The following is a 14,614-nucleotide window of genomic DNA, read 5'->3' as shown; positions in this document are numbered from 1 at the left end:
CTCCTCGGTATAATATTTCATAGTCATATCCTTCTGCTTCAAATTTGTCAACCTTGTAAACAACTCAAGTTCATTATCAGTAGGAATGAACTTAACCTTTAACTTGGTTACCATCAATCTCCATCTAGTGATCATCTTCATTTTACCCTCCTCCTCTTTGTCTCTTTGTAGTTCTTTCCACCAAAGGGAAGCATGTCATTTTAACTTAGTTTATACGAACCTTACTCTGAGTGGATCCTCAATATCCTCAAGCTCAAAGTGGTTTTTTAATTCACCAATCAAATCAATCTAGTCTTTAGGATTCAAAGTAGTTGAGAAATTAGAAACCTCCATCTTATGCTTCATCTTTAACTAAGATCCAGGTCTAGAAAACTAACTAGCCCTATTTCTCATAGGTCTCTCCACACAATCAATTCTATCCTTACCACTTGATCTAGTAGTTTCAAAGTCTTTAGCAACCTCTTCATAACCATCTTTAGTACTTGCTTGCCTAGGTACACTGCCTAAAGAATCACAATTTCAAAAATCCTGTCACTCTTCATCAATGCCATCTTAGATATGAAACTAACTTTAACCTTCTCCATTTTAGATCTAAAATCTACTTTAATTAACCTTCCTTGATATCCTTTCTTCCATAGCATCATAAGATCATCAATTTCCCTAGGGTCCAATCTTCTTGGAAGAATCTTCCAAGATCCTCTATAAACCCAAAGTAATAAATCCAGAAACCTAGAAGACCAATTAGCTCCACAAGATCAACATTCACCGCAAGTCTTGGTGCAAACTTCCTCAAATTTGGTGCTTAGTCTACACACTCATGAACAATTATGCTTTAATACCACCTAATGCAATGAGAATCCTAGGGTACCCCTATTGGAGTAATTTGGATCCTTGCAAATAACCACACAATGGAAACACACCAAAAAGATACAAAAATACAAGATTTGATACCCAATGGAACTCTTTATTTATAAAACAACAATTTACATGCAATGTGGTTGACTACAAGGCCTTTTGGGTTAGGGTCAAATACAAAATAGTTCTACAAGATCTCCAAAGATCCAAATCCACTCTATCCTAGCTAGTTCAGATCCACACTTTGGTATAAAACCCCAAGGAAATATCAACTTGTGTTTGCATGCCCACCAAGCAAACTCTTGGTTTACCAAGTCTCAACTACTAGCCCTTCTCAAAGTTCACTACTACATTTCATCCTCTTCTCAAAGCTGGATGATTATGACTGAAGACTTAACAAGACCCTCTATTTGTAACCCAATTAAGCCACAAGTTGGCCTAGTTAGGGGTGATCCCACAATAGTGGGTGCCACTTTTTGACCAATTTTGATAGTGAGATCAACATTTTTGAAACAAACCTATAATTCGAGTAAGTATATTTGTAAAAATATGAATAATTTGAACATGACATAAACTAATGATTTTTATTACTCTATTCCTATTTTGGAACCATATTTTTATTAATTTTTTTTTTTATTTAAGTCAATTTTTTCTTCTCCTTCAGAAAGTGGTACATATGAAAAATCAATTTTTTTTAAAAGTGACAATCCACTTGACAAGCATAATTTTTTTTTCTAGAAATGATAATGAGGTAATTCTTTCAATGTTGGATTTGTAACATCAATATATAGAGGATGCATTTGGTTTTATTCAATTTGGTTGAATATTGAATAGTTAATGAAGTTCTGAAGTGATATCAATTGTAATTCAAACATACATTCATTTTGACAATGATAAATTGAACTCAATATATCATAAATCAATTTTTTTTTTAAATTTAGAAAAAGCTATATTAGTAACCTATTTCCTAGAGATTTTTCAAATTTTTTTGGACCTAATTTACAATTTTTCTTGAAGTGTCGAAGTCAATTTATGTTCAATCATTAATCAACTTACATTGAGTTAAACTCATATTTAAAAGTCTTAATGAATATAATACATATTACAATTATAGTTGTTGGAAAGCTTGCTCTAAGTAGCACAATTAATTTTTTTTTGATTTATAGTAGGAGATCATTTGATCTTAATTTTGAGTGTCAAAATAACATTTTAATTTTTTTCCTACAAAAATAGCAATTTTTTAAAAAAATTCACATGTTTGTGTGAACATCGTGTTCATGTGAACATATTTTATATGTTCACATGAACAAGTGCATGCATGAACACACATGCTGAAAAAAATAGGTGGCAAAAATTTTATTTTGGTGTGTTTGCATGAATATTTAGCAAATCTTATGTTCACACGAACATATAAAAAAAGCTTGCAATGACATCACTTTCACATTAAGGACAAATATTTGAAAGTAAAGCTGAAATTTATAAAGTAAATGTAAATTTTTTAAAGCAATGAAAATTTTTTTATTTTTAAAATTTTTGATGGGAAACAAGAAATTAAGACAAAGCAAACATGCAACGAATGGATCTCATGAAGTAGAATAAAGAAATCTTCACAAAACTTTGGCATGTTATCATCAAAATAAATAAAGTATGTAATTATTTATATATATATATATATATATATATATATATATATATATATATATATATGGTCTTGAATTTAGTTATGTATCAATATTATTTTTTATCTAATTTGATTCATTTATAAACATGTCATAGATAATCAACAAGGTGAAGGTGAAGAAAATGTTGAAGGAGGCTCAACACAGGTAGAAAAAATGCACATGGCAGAAGGGTCAAGATAGCTCCCTATGGAATCTCAAACAATGAATGTTGAAGAAGGTTCAAGGTCAATCCTTATAGAAGTTCAAGTAACAGAAGTTGAAGAACGGTCAAAATCTTTCCCTATAGAATCTCAAACAATGAATGTTGGAGAAGGATCTAGATCACTCCCTATAGAAATTCAAGTAACATAAGTCAGAGAAGGGTTGGAATTAGGTTCTCCTACTAGTATGAACAAACTCATAAATATTTCTCAATCTGTAAAGAATGGAATGTCTCATAAAAAAATAGATCATTTGCTTAAAATGGATGTGGATAAATTGAGAACACTTGCAACTACCATTCAATCCTTAAGTCTATCTATGAAGAGGTCAATGAATCAGACAATAAGAGAAATAATGACTGAATTTGATAACATTGAAATAATTGAACAAGCTCAATTGCTTTCACTTTTACTTACACAAAAGAAGTTGCAAGAGGCATTGAAATTGTTAGGTGTAGACACAATATCAAAGAAGAGAAGATTTTTTTAAATGAAAACTATTGTGATTGAAAATGTTAAAAAAGGTTTAAGAAACATAGGAAATCGGTCTCAAACTAAAGATAGGTCCATTACAAGAAAAGTGATGTTGATGTCTATTGTAAATAAGAATATGACCCAAAATAGACAAATATCTCCAATTTTGTTTGAAATGGGTTTTAGTAGGAAAACAATGAGAGAATATGTTAAGAGAATATTAATTCTAGATGATATTACTATGGAAAGAAATTGAGCAATCATGTATAGAGCACCTCATTCTAATAGGACGGATGAGGGATTAAGAAATTCAGTCATATCATTTTTGATTGATAACACTCGTCCACCATCAAATAATAGAGATTTTATTAGGAATAGCATTGCATTTGATCAATATGAACATCATACAAAATATTGGTTCAACACAACACAACATGAGTTATATGTGTCATTTTGTAATGAACTTCCTAATATAAAAATTGGGAAAATGTTGTTTGAATGATTGAAGCCATAATTTTTGAGGTCAAACAAACTGTTTGAAACTTATTGTTGTCATTATCATATTGAGTTTGATTTCCAGTATTAGGCATTTCAAAATTTTGTAGAAGACACATATGGTTTTCACACTACTTCTCCTAGTAGGTGAAGTGAATTTATATCATCTATTTTATGTGACAAAATAGATGATCCAGTTGGCCAAATAAATTGCATCAAAGGAATTTGTGAAACATGTGGTGAATTGACTCTTTTTCCTTTGAAAATTGAAAATATCGATGTAACAAAAAAGGTGAATTGTAAAAGTTACTAGTATGTGAAGAATGAAACAAAGTTGGGGAAAGAGACAAAAAGGTTGAAATATGTTGAAGAGGAGTTACCTATTGTAACCTTTATGGATAGATTTGAGAATTTGATTAAACCTTATAATCGTCACATATTTTTTGCAAAGTGGCAAGCTCAATAATTTTAAACTTTAAGAGATAATTTTCCACTTGGAACAATTGTATCAATCATTGATTTTGCAAAGAACTATTGTTTTGTTCATCAAAGAAACAAAGTTGGGGAAAGAGACAAAAAGGTTGGAATATGTTGAAGAGGAGTTACCTATTGTAACATTTATGGATAGATTTGAGAATTTGATTAAACCTTATAATCATCACATATTTTTTGCAAAGTGGCAAGCTCAGTAATTTTAAACTTTAAGAGATAATTTTCCACTTGGAACAATTGTATCAATCGTTGATTTTGCAAAGAACTATTATTTTGTTCATCAAAAATCAATTCAATCAAATCATTTCTTTTCTAAGAAGGTCAATATTATGGTACATGTTTGTTATAGACATGTACAGTTAGATTTGGATGGTGTTTAGAGTACACTTGAAGCACCAGTCATTAAAAAAAAATATCATTTTTATATAAGTGATAATAAACAACATGACATTCATGATGTAGAACATTGCTTCAATATGTTTTTTTCTTATTTGAAAGAAAGAGACATGCATATTGATAACCATTATATTTTTTCTGATGAATGTTTTGCACAATTCAAATCATCTCCATTTTATGAATTATATAGATATCATTAACAATGGCCCTTGGTCTGTGCGTTCCTCTCTACTTGTTTTTCAGAAATGGTCCTAAGACTTCACTATCTCAGATGATAAAAATCTTAGGGTTCCTGTATGGGTCAAATTCCCAGGTCTACCCTTTCCCTATTGGCCTTTCATTGAGTCTATTGCCCCAACCCTTGTCAAAGTTGTCACCAAGGAGCTTGATAAATTTTTTAATGCTCGCCCCTAGCGGTGTGTTTTCGTTGAAGTTGATCTTTCTAAAGATCTTAATGATTCTGTGGAAATCCAGATTGGAACTCAAACCTTCTCATAGAAGGTGCTTTAATTGAACCTACCTAACACATATTATAGGTGCTAGTCTATGGAACACAAGATCAGGGATTTCCTTTTGGCTATGCCTAGGGTCAAACCCCAGCCTAAAGCGACGCTTGCGAAATAGGTTGAAGGAAAAAAAGAAGAAAGGGTTACTGTTGGGTGCAAGCGAAAGCCTGCCTTGAATCTCTTGGCTCCTAAGCCATCCTATGTAGTGGTTACCATGACTCCTCCTACTTCCACAGAAGTGTCAACGCCTGCTAGCGTGGAGACGCCAGAGGTTTCTATTGCACTTGTTCTATAGGTTTCAAACCCTGCTGGTCCGTAGGGGATCAAGGTGGCTACCAAGGCCTCACCCTTGGCCGGGGCTCATACTCCTCTTGTAGTTTCTTCCATATTACCACCAACAACAAGGCATTCTCATAGTCCTTCTTGATGTGCAAAGATATCAGGGGTAAAACAACAGGCTGTAAGTCCAGAGGATTTCCCGTCTGACTTCCACTCGGTTTCTACCTTTTTGCAAAATAGCTACTCCTCTCTGGAGGACGAGGATGATATGGAAGAGTTCTCATGAACTTCCTCTCATGGAATTTTTGAGATCTTACAGACCTCCCCAGAAAGTTCTATGTCCAGGATACCCGTCATAGACTTGGGAATTTAGATTTTCTTTGCCTGCAAGAAGTTAAGATTTTTGGTTTCATGCTTTCTTTTGCATGCTGCATCATTTGGTAGGATAGCGTTATGTTTTCTTCTTAGCATGAAGCTAGCTGAGGTGGTGTAGTTACTCTCCTATCACCTCACCTTCATTTTTCTATTATCTTGCACGGTTTTGACCCCACACACCATATTATTTAGCTTTTGCTTTCCATTAACAATCATTCTTTTGGAGTCATTAATGTTTATGCCTCCAATGATGCTATGGAAAGGGCACAAATGTGGGTTTGGCTTGCAGACAACTTGCCACCAGCTACTTGGGTCTTGTGTGGGGACTTTAATATGGTTGAAGTGGCCTCTGACAAAGATGACATTCTACCTTTTCGTTGGACAGCTGGGGAAAGAGAGCCTAGTTTTAAATGCAAAATAAATTGGGCCTTTTTGATCCCAATACAAACCACCACCATGATAGTGGGGCCTAGCACACTTGGTCCAATTTTTGAGCCAATCTTGACCACATTTTGAAACGTCTTGATCATGCTATGATCTCAGCGCAATCTTTTTTCTACTTTTCTGAAGATCTTGATTTACCTATCATTCCCCTGATAGATGTGACATTGTCAGACAATTATCACATTTATTTTTGGCATTTCTTGGCAAAAATTTATCCCCAAGGTGGCCAAGTCTCAATTCTTCCTCAACATGTCTATGCTGTTGCATGCTTCCACCATCTCCCACATCCAATGTGTCTAGAATTTGGAGCCATGTCTGTGTTTCCATTGGGGTTGGATTCAATGGTGGAATGACACCATTACCAGAACTGCTCAGTTTTTGCACATCTATGGGTGTCAGCTAACAATCTTCAGAAAATGGTCTTATGAAGCCAACACCCTTGCCCTCAAAAAAGCCTCTGAAGCTCTCACCTTCAACCCCTTTGATGTGGATTTACAAATTCAACTTTCCAAGCTTCGCCATTATAAGCAAATTGCTAATAACTATGTTGCCCGAGGAGCCCAAATCAAAGCCCGTCTCCACTAGTTGGAGGTTGGTGAAAAAGCCTCAAAGGAGTTCTTCCAGGCTCTCTGAGCCTGTCATATCAATGTTGGGATTAAAAAGATAAAATAGGGAACTGATGTTCTTTCCAGTCTACCTGACATCCTGCAAGCATTTGTTCTTCACTATGAGAACATCTTTGCTTCATAGGGCAATTCGGTTGCTTAGGAGGAGGCTCTCAGAAAGCATATCATTGTTACTCCAAACTACCTCGTGGTTGAGCAACGCACTTTCTATGAGCAACTTCTTTCCCTTTGAGACCTTAAAGAGGCAGTTTACTCCATGGTAGATGACAAATCCCCTGGGTGTGATGGATTTCCCTGTGAATTTTACAAACATCTTTGGGAGCAAATTGGTCCTAATATGCACAAAGTCTATCTTGAAGCATATCATTCTAAAAGCTTACGAGCAATCATAAATAAAGGAAATATTAAATTCATACCTAAAGCTAGTGATCCTAAGGACATATGAAACTAGAGGCCCATCACCCTCATGAATGTGTCTTATAAGATCATTGCCAAGGCGCTCTCTCTCAAAATCTGCCATATGCTACCTGAACAAATTGGCTTCATCAAATCCAGATATATTCTTGACAACATCATTGCTGTCTAAGAAGGTATGGAATGGGCCCGTAAGTCCAAGCAGAAGGCTATCTTTTTAAAGATAGATTTTGCTAAAGCCTATGATGGCATTGAATGGCCTTTCATTTTGGCTATGCTTCAGGCTTTGGGTTTTGGTCCCAATTTCCTTCAGTCTGTAGATATGCTCTTTGGTGATGCTAATGCTTGCATCACCATCAATAATTCACAATTTGAGGCTTTTGGACTTATTTTCTCCATCAGGCAAGGTTTTCCTTGCTGCTAAAGGTTTTGGTTATTTACTTTCTCACTCTGTGTCTTCAGGACTGGTCCGTGGCATTTCCTTGCCTGATTCTTCCTCCCAGTTAGTCAGTGGTCATTTTGTTGATGATTATTTTCTTAGTCTTCTTGAAGATGAAGAAAACATAAAAAATGCTTTAAATTGTCTGGACAGTTTTTGTCAAGCCTCCGGCTCTACCATTCAATGGCATAAAATGCTTTGTTACCACCAATCTTTCTTACCAGCTCCACCTTGGCTTAGCCAGTTTCAATGGAAATGGGTTACTCATGGAGAAATCTTTTGCTTTCTTTTGAATTCCCTTTGCTTTCTAGGCTTCCCCTATGGAACTTTGGAATGTTGTGCTTGCAAAGATTAGCAAAAAGCTTGATTATTGGATCACTAAGCCGCTTTCTCTTGCTCGTAAATTCTAGATTTGTTCTAAGATTCTGGCTGCCACCCATGTGTACTATTCTTCCTGTTGGGCTCCCTCCAAAGCTTCCTATCTCAAACTAGAATCTTTGCTTAGAGATTTTAGTTGGGCCTCTGGTTCTGACCATCATGGTTTTCACAGAGTTGCTTGGGATTTTTGTTGTCTCCCCAGGGAATCTGGGGGTCTCGACCTGCTTTCCACTCAGAAGTAGGGCCTTGCCCTCTGTGCTAAATGGATTATTAGAGCTATTTCTAGAGATGAAGCCTGGAAGATATTGGTAAGGCATTACATTTCTTCCAGCTTCCCTGTTAACAAACCTATGTGGAAGCGGATTGGTTTTTAGACCCTTCTCACTATGCGTGAACCTGTGGTCATATAGGGCTCTTGTGTTATAAAGAGCATTTGGAAAGCCTGGGAAGCTGTTAAACCTTGGCTTCATTGGGCTGGTGATGAGTTTCACAATGGGCTATCCTTAAATCAATAGAACATTTGGTGGTCTCCCTTGTTTGCCATCCAGGGTACCCCTCTTGCCAAGACTCAAGGTGCCAGTGCTCTGCATTTCTATAAACGTGGTGTCCGCAATACCAAGGATTTTTTTTCAAGAGTCACCATGAATTTTAGGTCATGGGAGGATATGCAAGTTTAGTACCACCTTGTCAGTTCTAATCGCTAGACTTATGACCTTCTGTTGTCTTCCATCCCTGTGCACTTAGTTCATAAAGTGGGGATTCAGTCTGTTCGTCCTTGGTGGCCTGATTGGAAGTGGTATCCTACCACTCCATTTACCAATTATAAGCCCAATATGGGGTACAATCGGCTTTCGCCCCACCTTCCAATGGTGGACATGCTTAATCAACGGTAGCATTTGCAATCTTCACTTTCTCAATGGAAAAAATGTTTTGACACCATTTGGAATCCCATTATAGAACCTAAGATTGCCCACTTTGCTTGTGCCTTTCCTTCCATGGTCTTCCACTAGGGCGTCAGCTCAAGGACATTGGGGTTCCTGATCCTAGATGCCCCTTCATGGTCAACCTGAGTCCTTTTTGCATATTTTCTAGTTTTGCAAGCATGCTCAAAATTATTGGCACTGGATTCATGATTTTTTCAAGCCTTTTAGGCCCAAACCTTTTTCATGGCACATGATCCTATTGGGTGATTCCCCCAGAATTCCTCGAAAGTTCTCCTAGATTTGGCATACCTTTAGGATGGAAATTTTGTTTTCTCTGTGGAAAGATAGGAATGCAATTTTATTCACTCATGCTTTTTTGGATGTTAACATTGCAATGTACACTAAGGCATGCATTTGTAACAATGTCATTATGTAGATATAGGTACAAGCTAATAAAGTTGCCTTGGAAGTTACGCACTTACAGGAATTGTTAAATCATTGGGGCAATGCTCCATGCACCATTACTAGAGTGCCTCTAGATGCCTCGGTCGATGCCTCTTCATCTCACGGTCGCCATCTTGATGCTAGTTCTCTGGCCACCATTCACACACGCTGCGCTCCTAGGGTCCCTGCCACCGCTCTCCTAGTGGTGGACACGGCGGTTGGAGGCACCGCTTTGCTTCCCCATAGCATGGTGGTTCTAGCTGGTCCCTGGCTACTCCCCCTGGGTAGGCTTCTAGCTAGTCCTTGGCTCCTCCCCTTGGGCAGGCATACTTTGGAAAGTTTCCTTGGCTGGCCTTGGCAATTTCTCCTCTACGGCCAAACAAGAAGGATGCGGAGACTATGACTACCCTAGATCCTACTGATACTGCTGACAGCTAGACTGTTCCCAGTCTGCCCCACAATTCCACTAATGTGTGGGGATTTCCTAATAAAGAAGATCCTCCCTCTGTTGGTACTGCCTTGGTAGCCTGAGGTTGTTAAAAGTTTTTTTTAATGAATAGTGAATAGTTTCTGGCTGAGGCCATGTTGTTAATTCTGGCTTTGACCATGTGAACTCATTCACAGGGTGATCTTGTATCCCCCGGCCCCTTTTTTGTGAATTGTAAACTTAGTAAATTTTATTAATTGAAAGGGACTATTCATCAAAAAAAATATAAAACAAATATGGAGTTTTCTTGAGAGGGCATGGAAAAGGTGAACATGATGGTGTTGGAGCTTGCATCAAACGTGCTTTGTGAAAGTATCAAATGACTTATAAGGGAGATCATATAAATAATTCACATGATGTTGTTGAATGGTGTAAGACACATTTTTAATTAGACAAGGTTGGAACATCATCAAGAATGAGTCGACATGTACCATGTATAGAGTCTTTTGGGAGATAATAGGTATGAATGTGTACATTTGTTTAAATTTCATGCAATTAAGCTTTAAAATTTCATTTTTAAGTTTTATGTTGATTTGTTGAAGTTTAAATTTAATTTATCCATTTTTTGTAATAAACTTTCAGGTGTTAATATAAAAAACATGCATGGTTGCAAGAGGATAGAAAAGACACATTCCTTAGACATTTGGTCATGATACAAATAATTGCAATTGGACATTGAAGACAAGAGAATACTCATATTTTTGTGATAGTTGCATTGATGAAGACTGTCAAGAATGCATCAATCAAACACGTGGCTATATAGGTGCATGGATTTCAATACCACTTGATGTTATCGATATATTTGATAAAGATGATGAAAATTTAGATGATATTTCATTAATTCTTGATGATTATAGTCACATCTCTGGATTGGTAAAAGTGGGTAAGTATCATAAAAATTAATCTCAACTTTCCAATTAATCTCAATTTTCTATTTAATTATCAATAAACTATCTTATATAATTTACATGTACATACTTATTCTGCAGGAGATGTCTTTATAGTGATTGCTAAGCCTAGAAGTTTGATGCAGGAACATCTTGGGTTTTCTTGGTGACTACTTTGGAGTTCATGGGAGGAGGCTCAATAGTTTCTTTGGAGGGTGGTTGGACTAGTACTTGGTTGAGGAAAGACTGGTGCTTGATATGCATTGGGAGCTCAGCATGATCTATGAAGCTCAACATGGTTTGGGAGCTCGACATGTTCTATGGAGCTCGGCATGGTCTTGGAGCTTGACATGTTCTATGGAGCTCAACATGTTCTTGGAGCTCAGCATGGTCTTGGAGCTCCACATGGTCTAGGGATCTTGGAATGGTCTTTAGAGATTCACATGTTCTATGGAGATTGGCATGGTCTATGGAGCTTGTGATGATCTTGGAGCTCGGCATGGTCTTTGGTTGCTTGGCATGGTCTTTGGTTGCTCGGCATGGTCTAGAAATTTGGTGTCTATTCTAGGATGTATAACTAATTTTTCACAATGATTTAGAGGATGAAAATTTTAGGAATTGAAGGGGGCCTAGATTTATACCTACACATCAAAGAACAAGTTCTAATTCATTTGGAGCTAGGAGATATCACAATTTTACTAATACATCAATTTTGTGAATTTAATTGTTGTATGAGGCCGACTTGTGGCATAGATTGGTATAAGTAGGGGTTGGGGGGAAGTCTTTAGTGATGATTATTCACTTAGAAGAGGAGTGAGTGTGCGAAGTAGTTAGAGAGCAAGTTTTCCTGAGTCTATGGATAGAGTGCCGAATGTGAGGTAGTTTACAACAGGATTGTGATTATTGATCCATCGTGGAGAGGTGGAGGAGCTTGGAAGAGCGAATTAGAGAAGAGCTAGTAGCTACTTCTTAGAAAATAGGGAGATTTCTTGGTGGGCTTGTGAGCACAAGTTGAGATCTTCTTTGGAGGTTTCTACCAAAGTGTGGATCTGGACTAGCTAGGGTTTTGATTTGGATCTTGAAGGATCTTACAGAACTATTATTGTAATTGCTATTGTATTTGGCTATAACCGAAAAGGCATTACAGCTTGGCACATTGCATGTAATAGTTATTTTATAAATAAAGAGTTGTGATTTGGTATTAGATCTTGTTTTATTGCTTCTTTTTGTTGTGTTTTCACTGCATGGTTGTATAGCTAGGGGCTAGGACATACCCTTTGGGGTTACTCTTGCCTTGCACTGCATCAAAGTCATGAAGGTGTTAATTATTATTTGTGTACTACAAAGAGGAAAAAGTTAGACAACCTTGAAGAAAGTGATGAAATGTTGTTCCCCAGAGGTATTATACATACATGTGCATGAACATATATGAATATATTTGAAGAAGGACAAAATAGTCCAACATGGAATACACTTTGTTGATTATCAACTTGACACCAAGGTTTTACAATACAACCACTTGGTTGTTGCCACCGGGCTTTGTCTACATCCAATCAAATTTAAGTGTATATGTCACAAGTGGAGACTAGATAGTGAAGACCATGACAAGATATTATTTGTTAAAAGTGTACATCATGGTTGAATTGGGCCTCGAGATGGTCTAATTTAATTTAAATAAAATTTTAGGACCTTTAAATGTAGACATTTTATTTTTGTTAATTATTATCCTAGATATACATGAGGACCATGGTATCAAAAATTTTTAAAATTAATTTTTAAATTCAAAATAAATTTCAAATTGAGAAAATATATGTTTATTGTATGTACAATTGATTTATATGCTCGCCAAGTATACAAATTTCATTATTATGTACAATAATTTGTTAGAAATAATTACATAATTTTAATTAATTATTGCATATGTTTCTTTGAAACATGCATTTACAAAATTAACATACATGTTATAAAGATTATTATATATGTCTCTTTTAAGTACTTATGATTGAGACATAAATTTTATTAATTATTATGCTTTAAGTTTTTGAAACATAAATTTAAATAATTACTATATATGTTTCTTTTGAACATGCATTTACAAAATTAACATATATGTTATAAAGTTATTATATATGCCTCTTTTAAGTACTTATGTTTGAAACATAAATTTAATTAATTATTATATATGTTTCTTTTAAACATGTTGTTTTTGTCGTAATCTTTATAAGTACCTATTATTAAACATTATTTATAAGAAAAATTATTCATAAACATATCATTATGTTGTGAACAAGATTATTAAATCTTTCTCTTTTAAGTACTTATGTTTGAAACATAAATTTAATTAATTATTATATGTGTTTCTTTTCAACATGTTGTTGTTTTTGTTATCTTTATAAGTACTTATTAGGAAATATTATTTATATGAAACATTATTTGTAAACATATCGTTATGATGTGAATAAGATTATTATGTCTCTTTTAAGTACTTATGTTTGAAACATAAATTTAATTAATTATTATACATATTTCTTTTAAATATGCATTTAAAAAATTAACATACATTTTATAAAGATTAAAATGTAAGATCACATAAATATTTACAATCTAATAAAATACAAACTATACATGTACGTCTCAAGAATGAACATCTAGATCTAATATCTATAATTAAATGCATATATGTAAATTGTGTGAACAACAAATGCATGTAAGTCTCAAATAAACATGTATACATAAAATATAAATAGTGAAATACATGTCATCTAGGTACTAAAATACATTATATAAGTCTCTAGAACATGTAAATATGTATACAAAGTCTCCAATTTATAAATGCATCAAAATATACATATATCTAGTACTATTGGAGGGACCCATCAAGATGCATATGAATAGAATGACCCTATGAACGAGTCTCCCATACATCCTATGGCCAAGGTGCAACAACTAAGCCTTGCAAAAATATATACATTAGATCTATCTAAACATATATATACATGTGTAAATGAATACGAGTGCATATAGTTTGAAACATATATAAATTTACAAACTATTTAAAACTTGTAACTAAGTACTACTGGGTGTCTCAGTAGAATCCTCTCTCTAGCGTAGATGCCCTAACCCAACACTAGATGTAATAATGCACTTGATGACCTGTGCCTACATAATTTATTTTATTTAATTTATATATTTTATTTTCTTAGTATCCTTTTGAACTATTTTAAAAATTTTTATATTTAAATTTAAAAATATTATATATGTACTTGGATCTTAGGAGCTAGAGGATGATAATTAGACTCCATCATATCATTTGTCGATGTACCTCTAGTACCAATGTCAAAATCTCATACTAATGCACAAAAAAGTCTCCTCAAGCTCCAACACCTACTAAAGAACCTTCAACACCACAATCTCCTGAAGCACCCAAGCCAACCCTAGAGTTTGCAACTCCATTTGTTAGTAATGATGGGTGAAGTGGCATGTGTAACTGGCTGGGCAATGATGTAGAATTAGTGTTGAGTTGGACTAACATGTCCTTCAACAATGAAAATCTCATGCTATGACTAGTATCAATCTCAGATAGCCCTCATAACCACTCACCAAAATCATCAAGGCCCTTAGCTGTGATCTTGACATCTCCAACTCATATGCCTAAGCCATCTATAGAGTATTGTGAGCTTGGTATAGAATGTTGTGAGCTATGCTATGTGGCGATTGTCACTGGTGTGGTCTATGCTTGTAGAATTGTGGGGCCCTAATGTAGTCTAATGGTATCCATCATTGAGTGAATTGGTATCCCCTATGTATCATAAATATAA

This window comes from Cupressus sempervirens, chromosome 3 (genome assembly GCF_028749045.1).
Source record: "Cupressus sempervirens isolate cs-2001-9-10 chromosome 3, ASM2874904v1, whole genome shotgun sequence".
NCBI classification, from domain to species: Eukaryota; Viridiplantae; Streptophyta; class Pinopsida; order Cupressales; family Cupressaceae; genus Cupressus; species Cupressus sempervirens.
Note: the sequence above shows the minus strand (reverse complement) of the source record.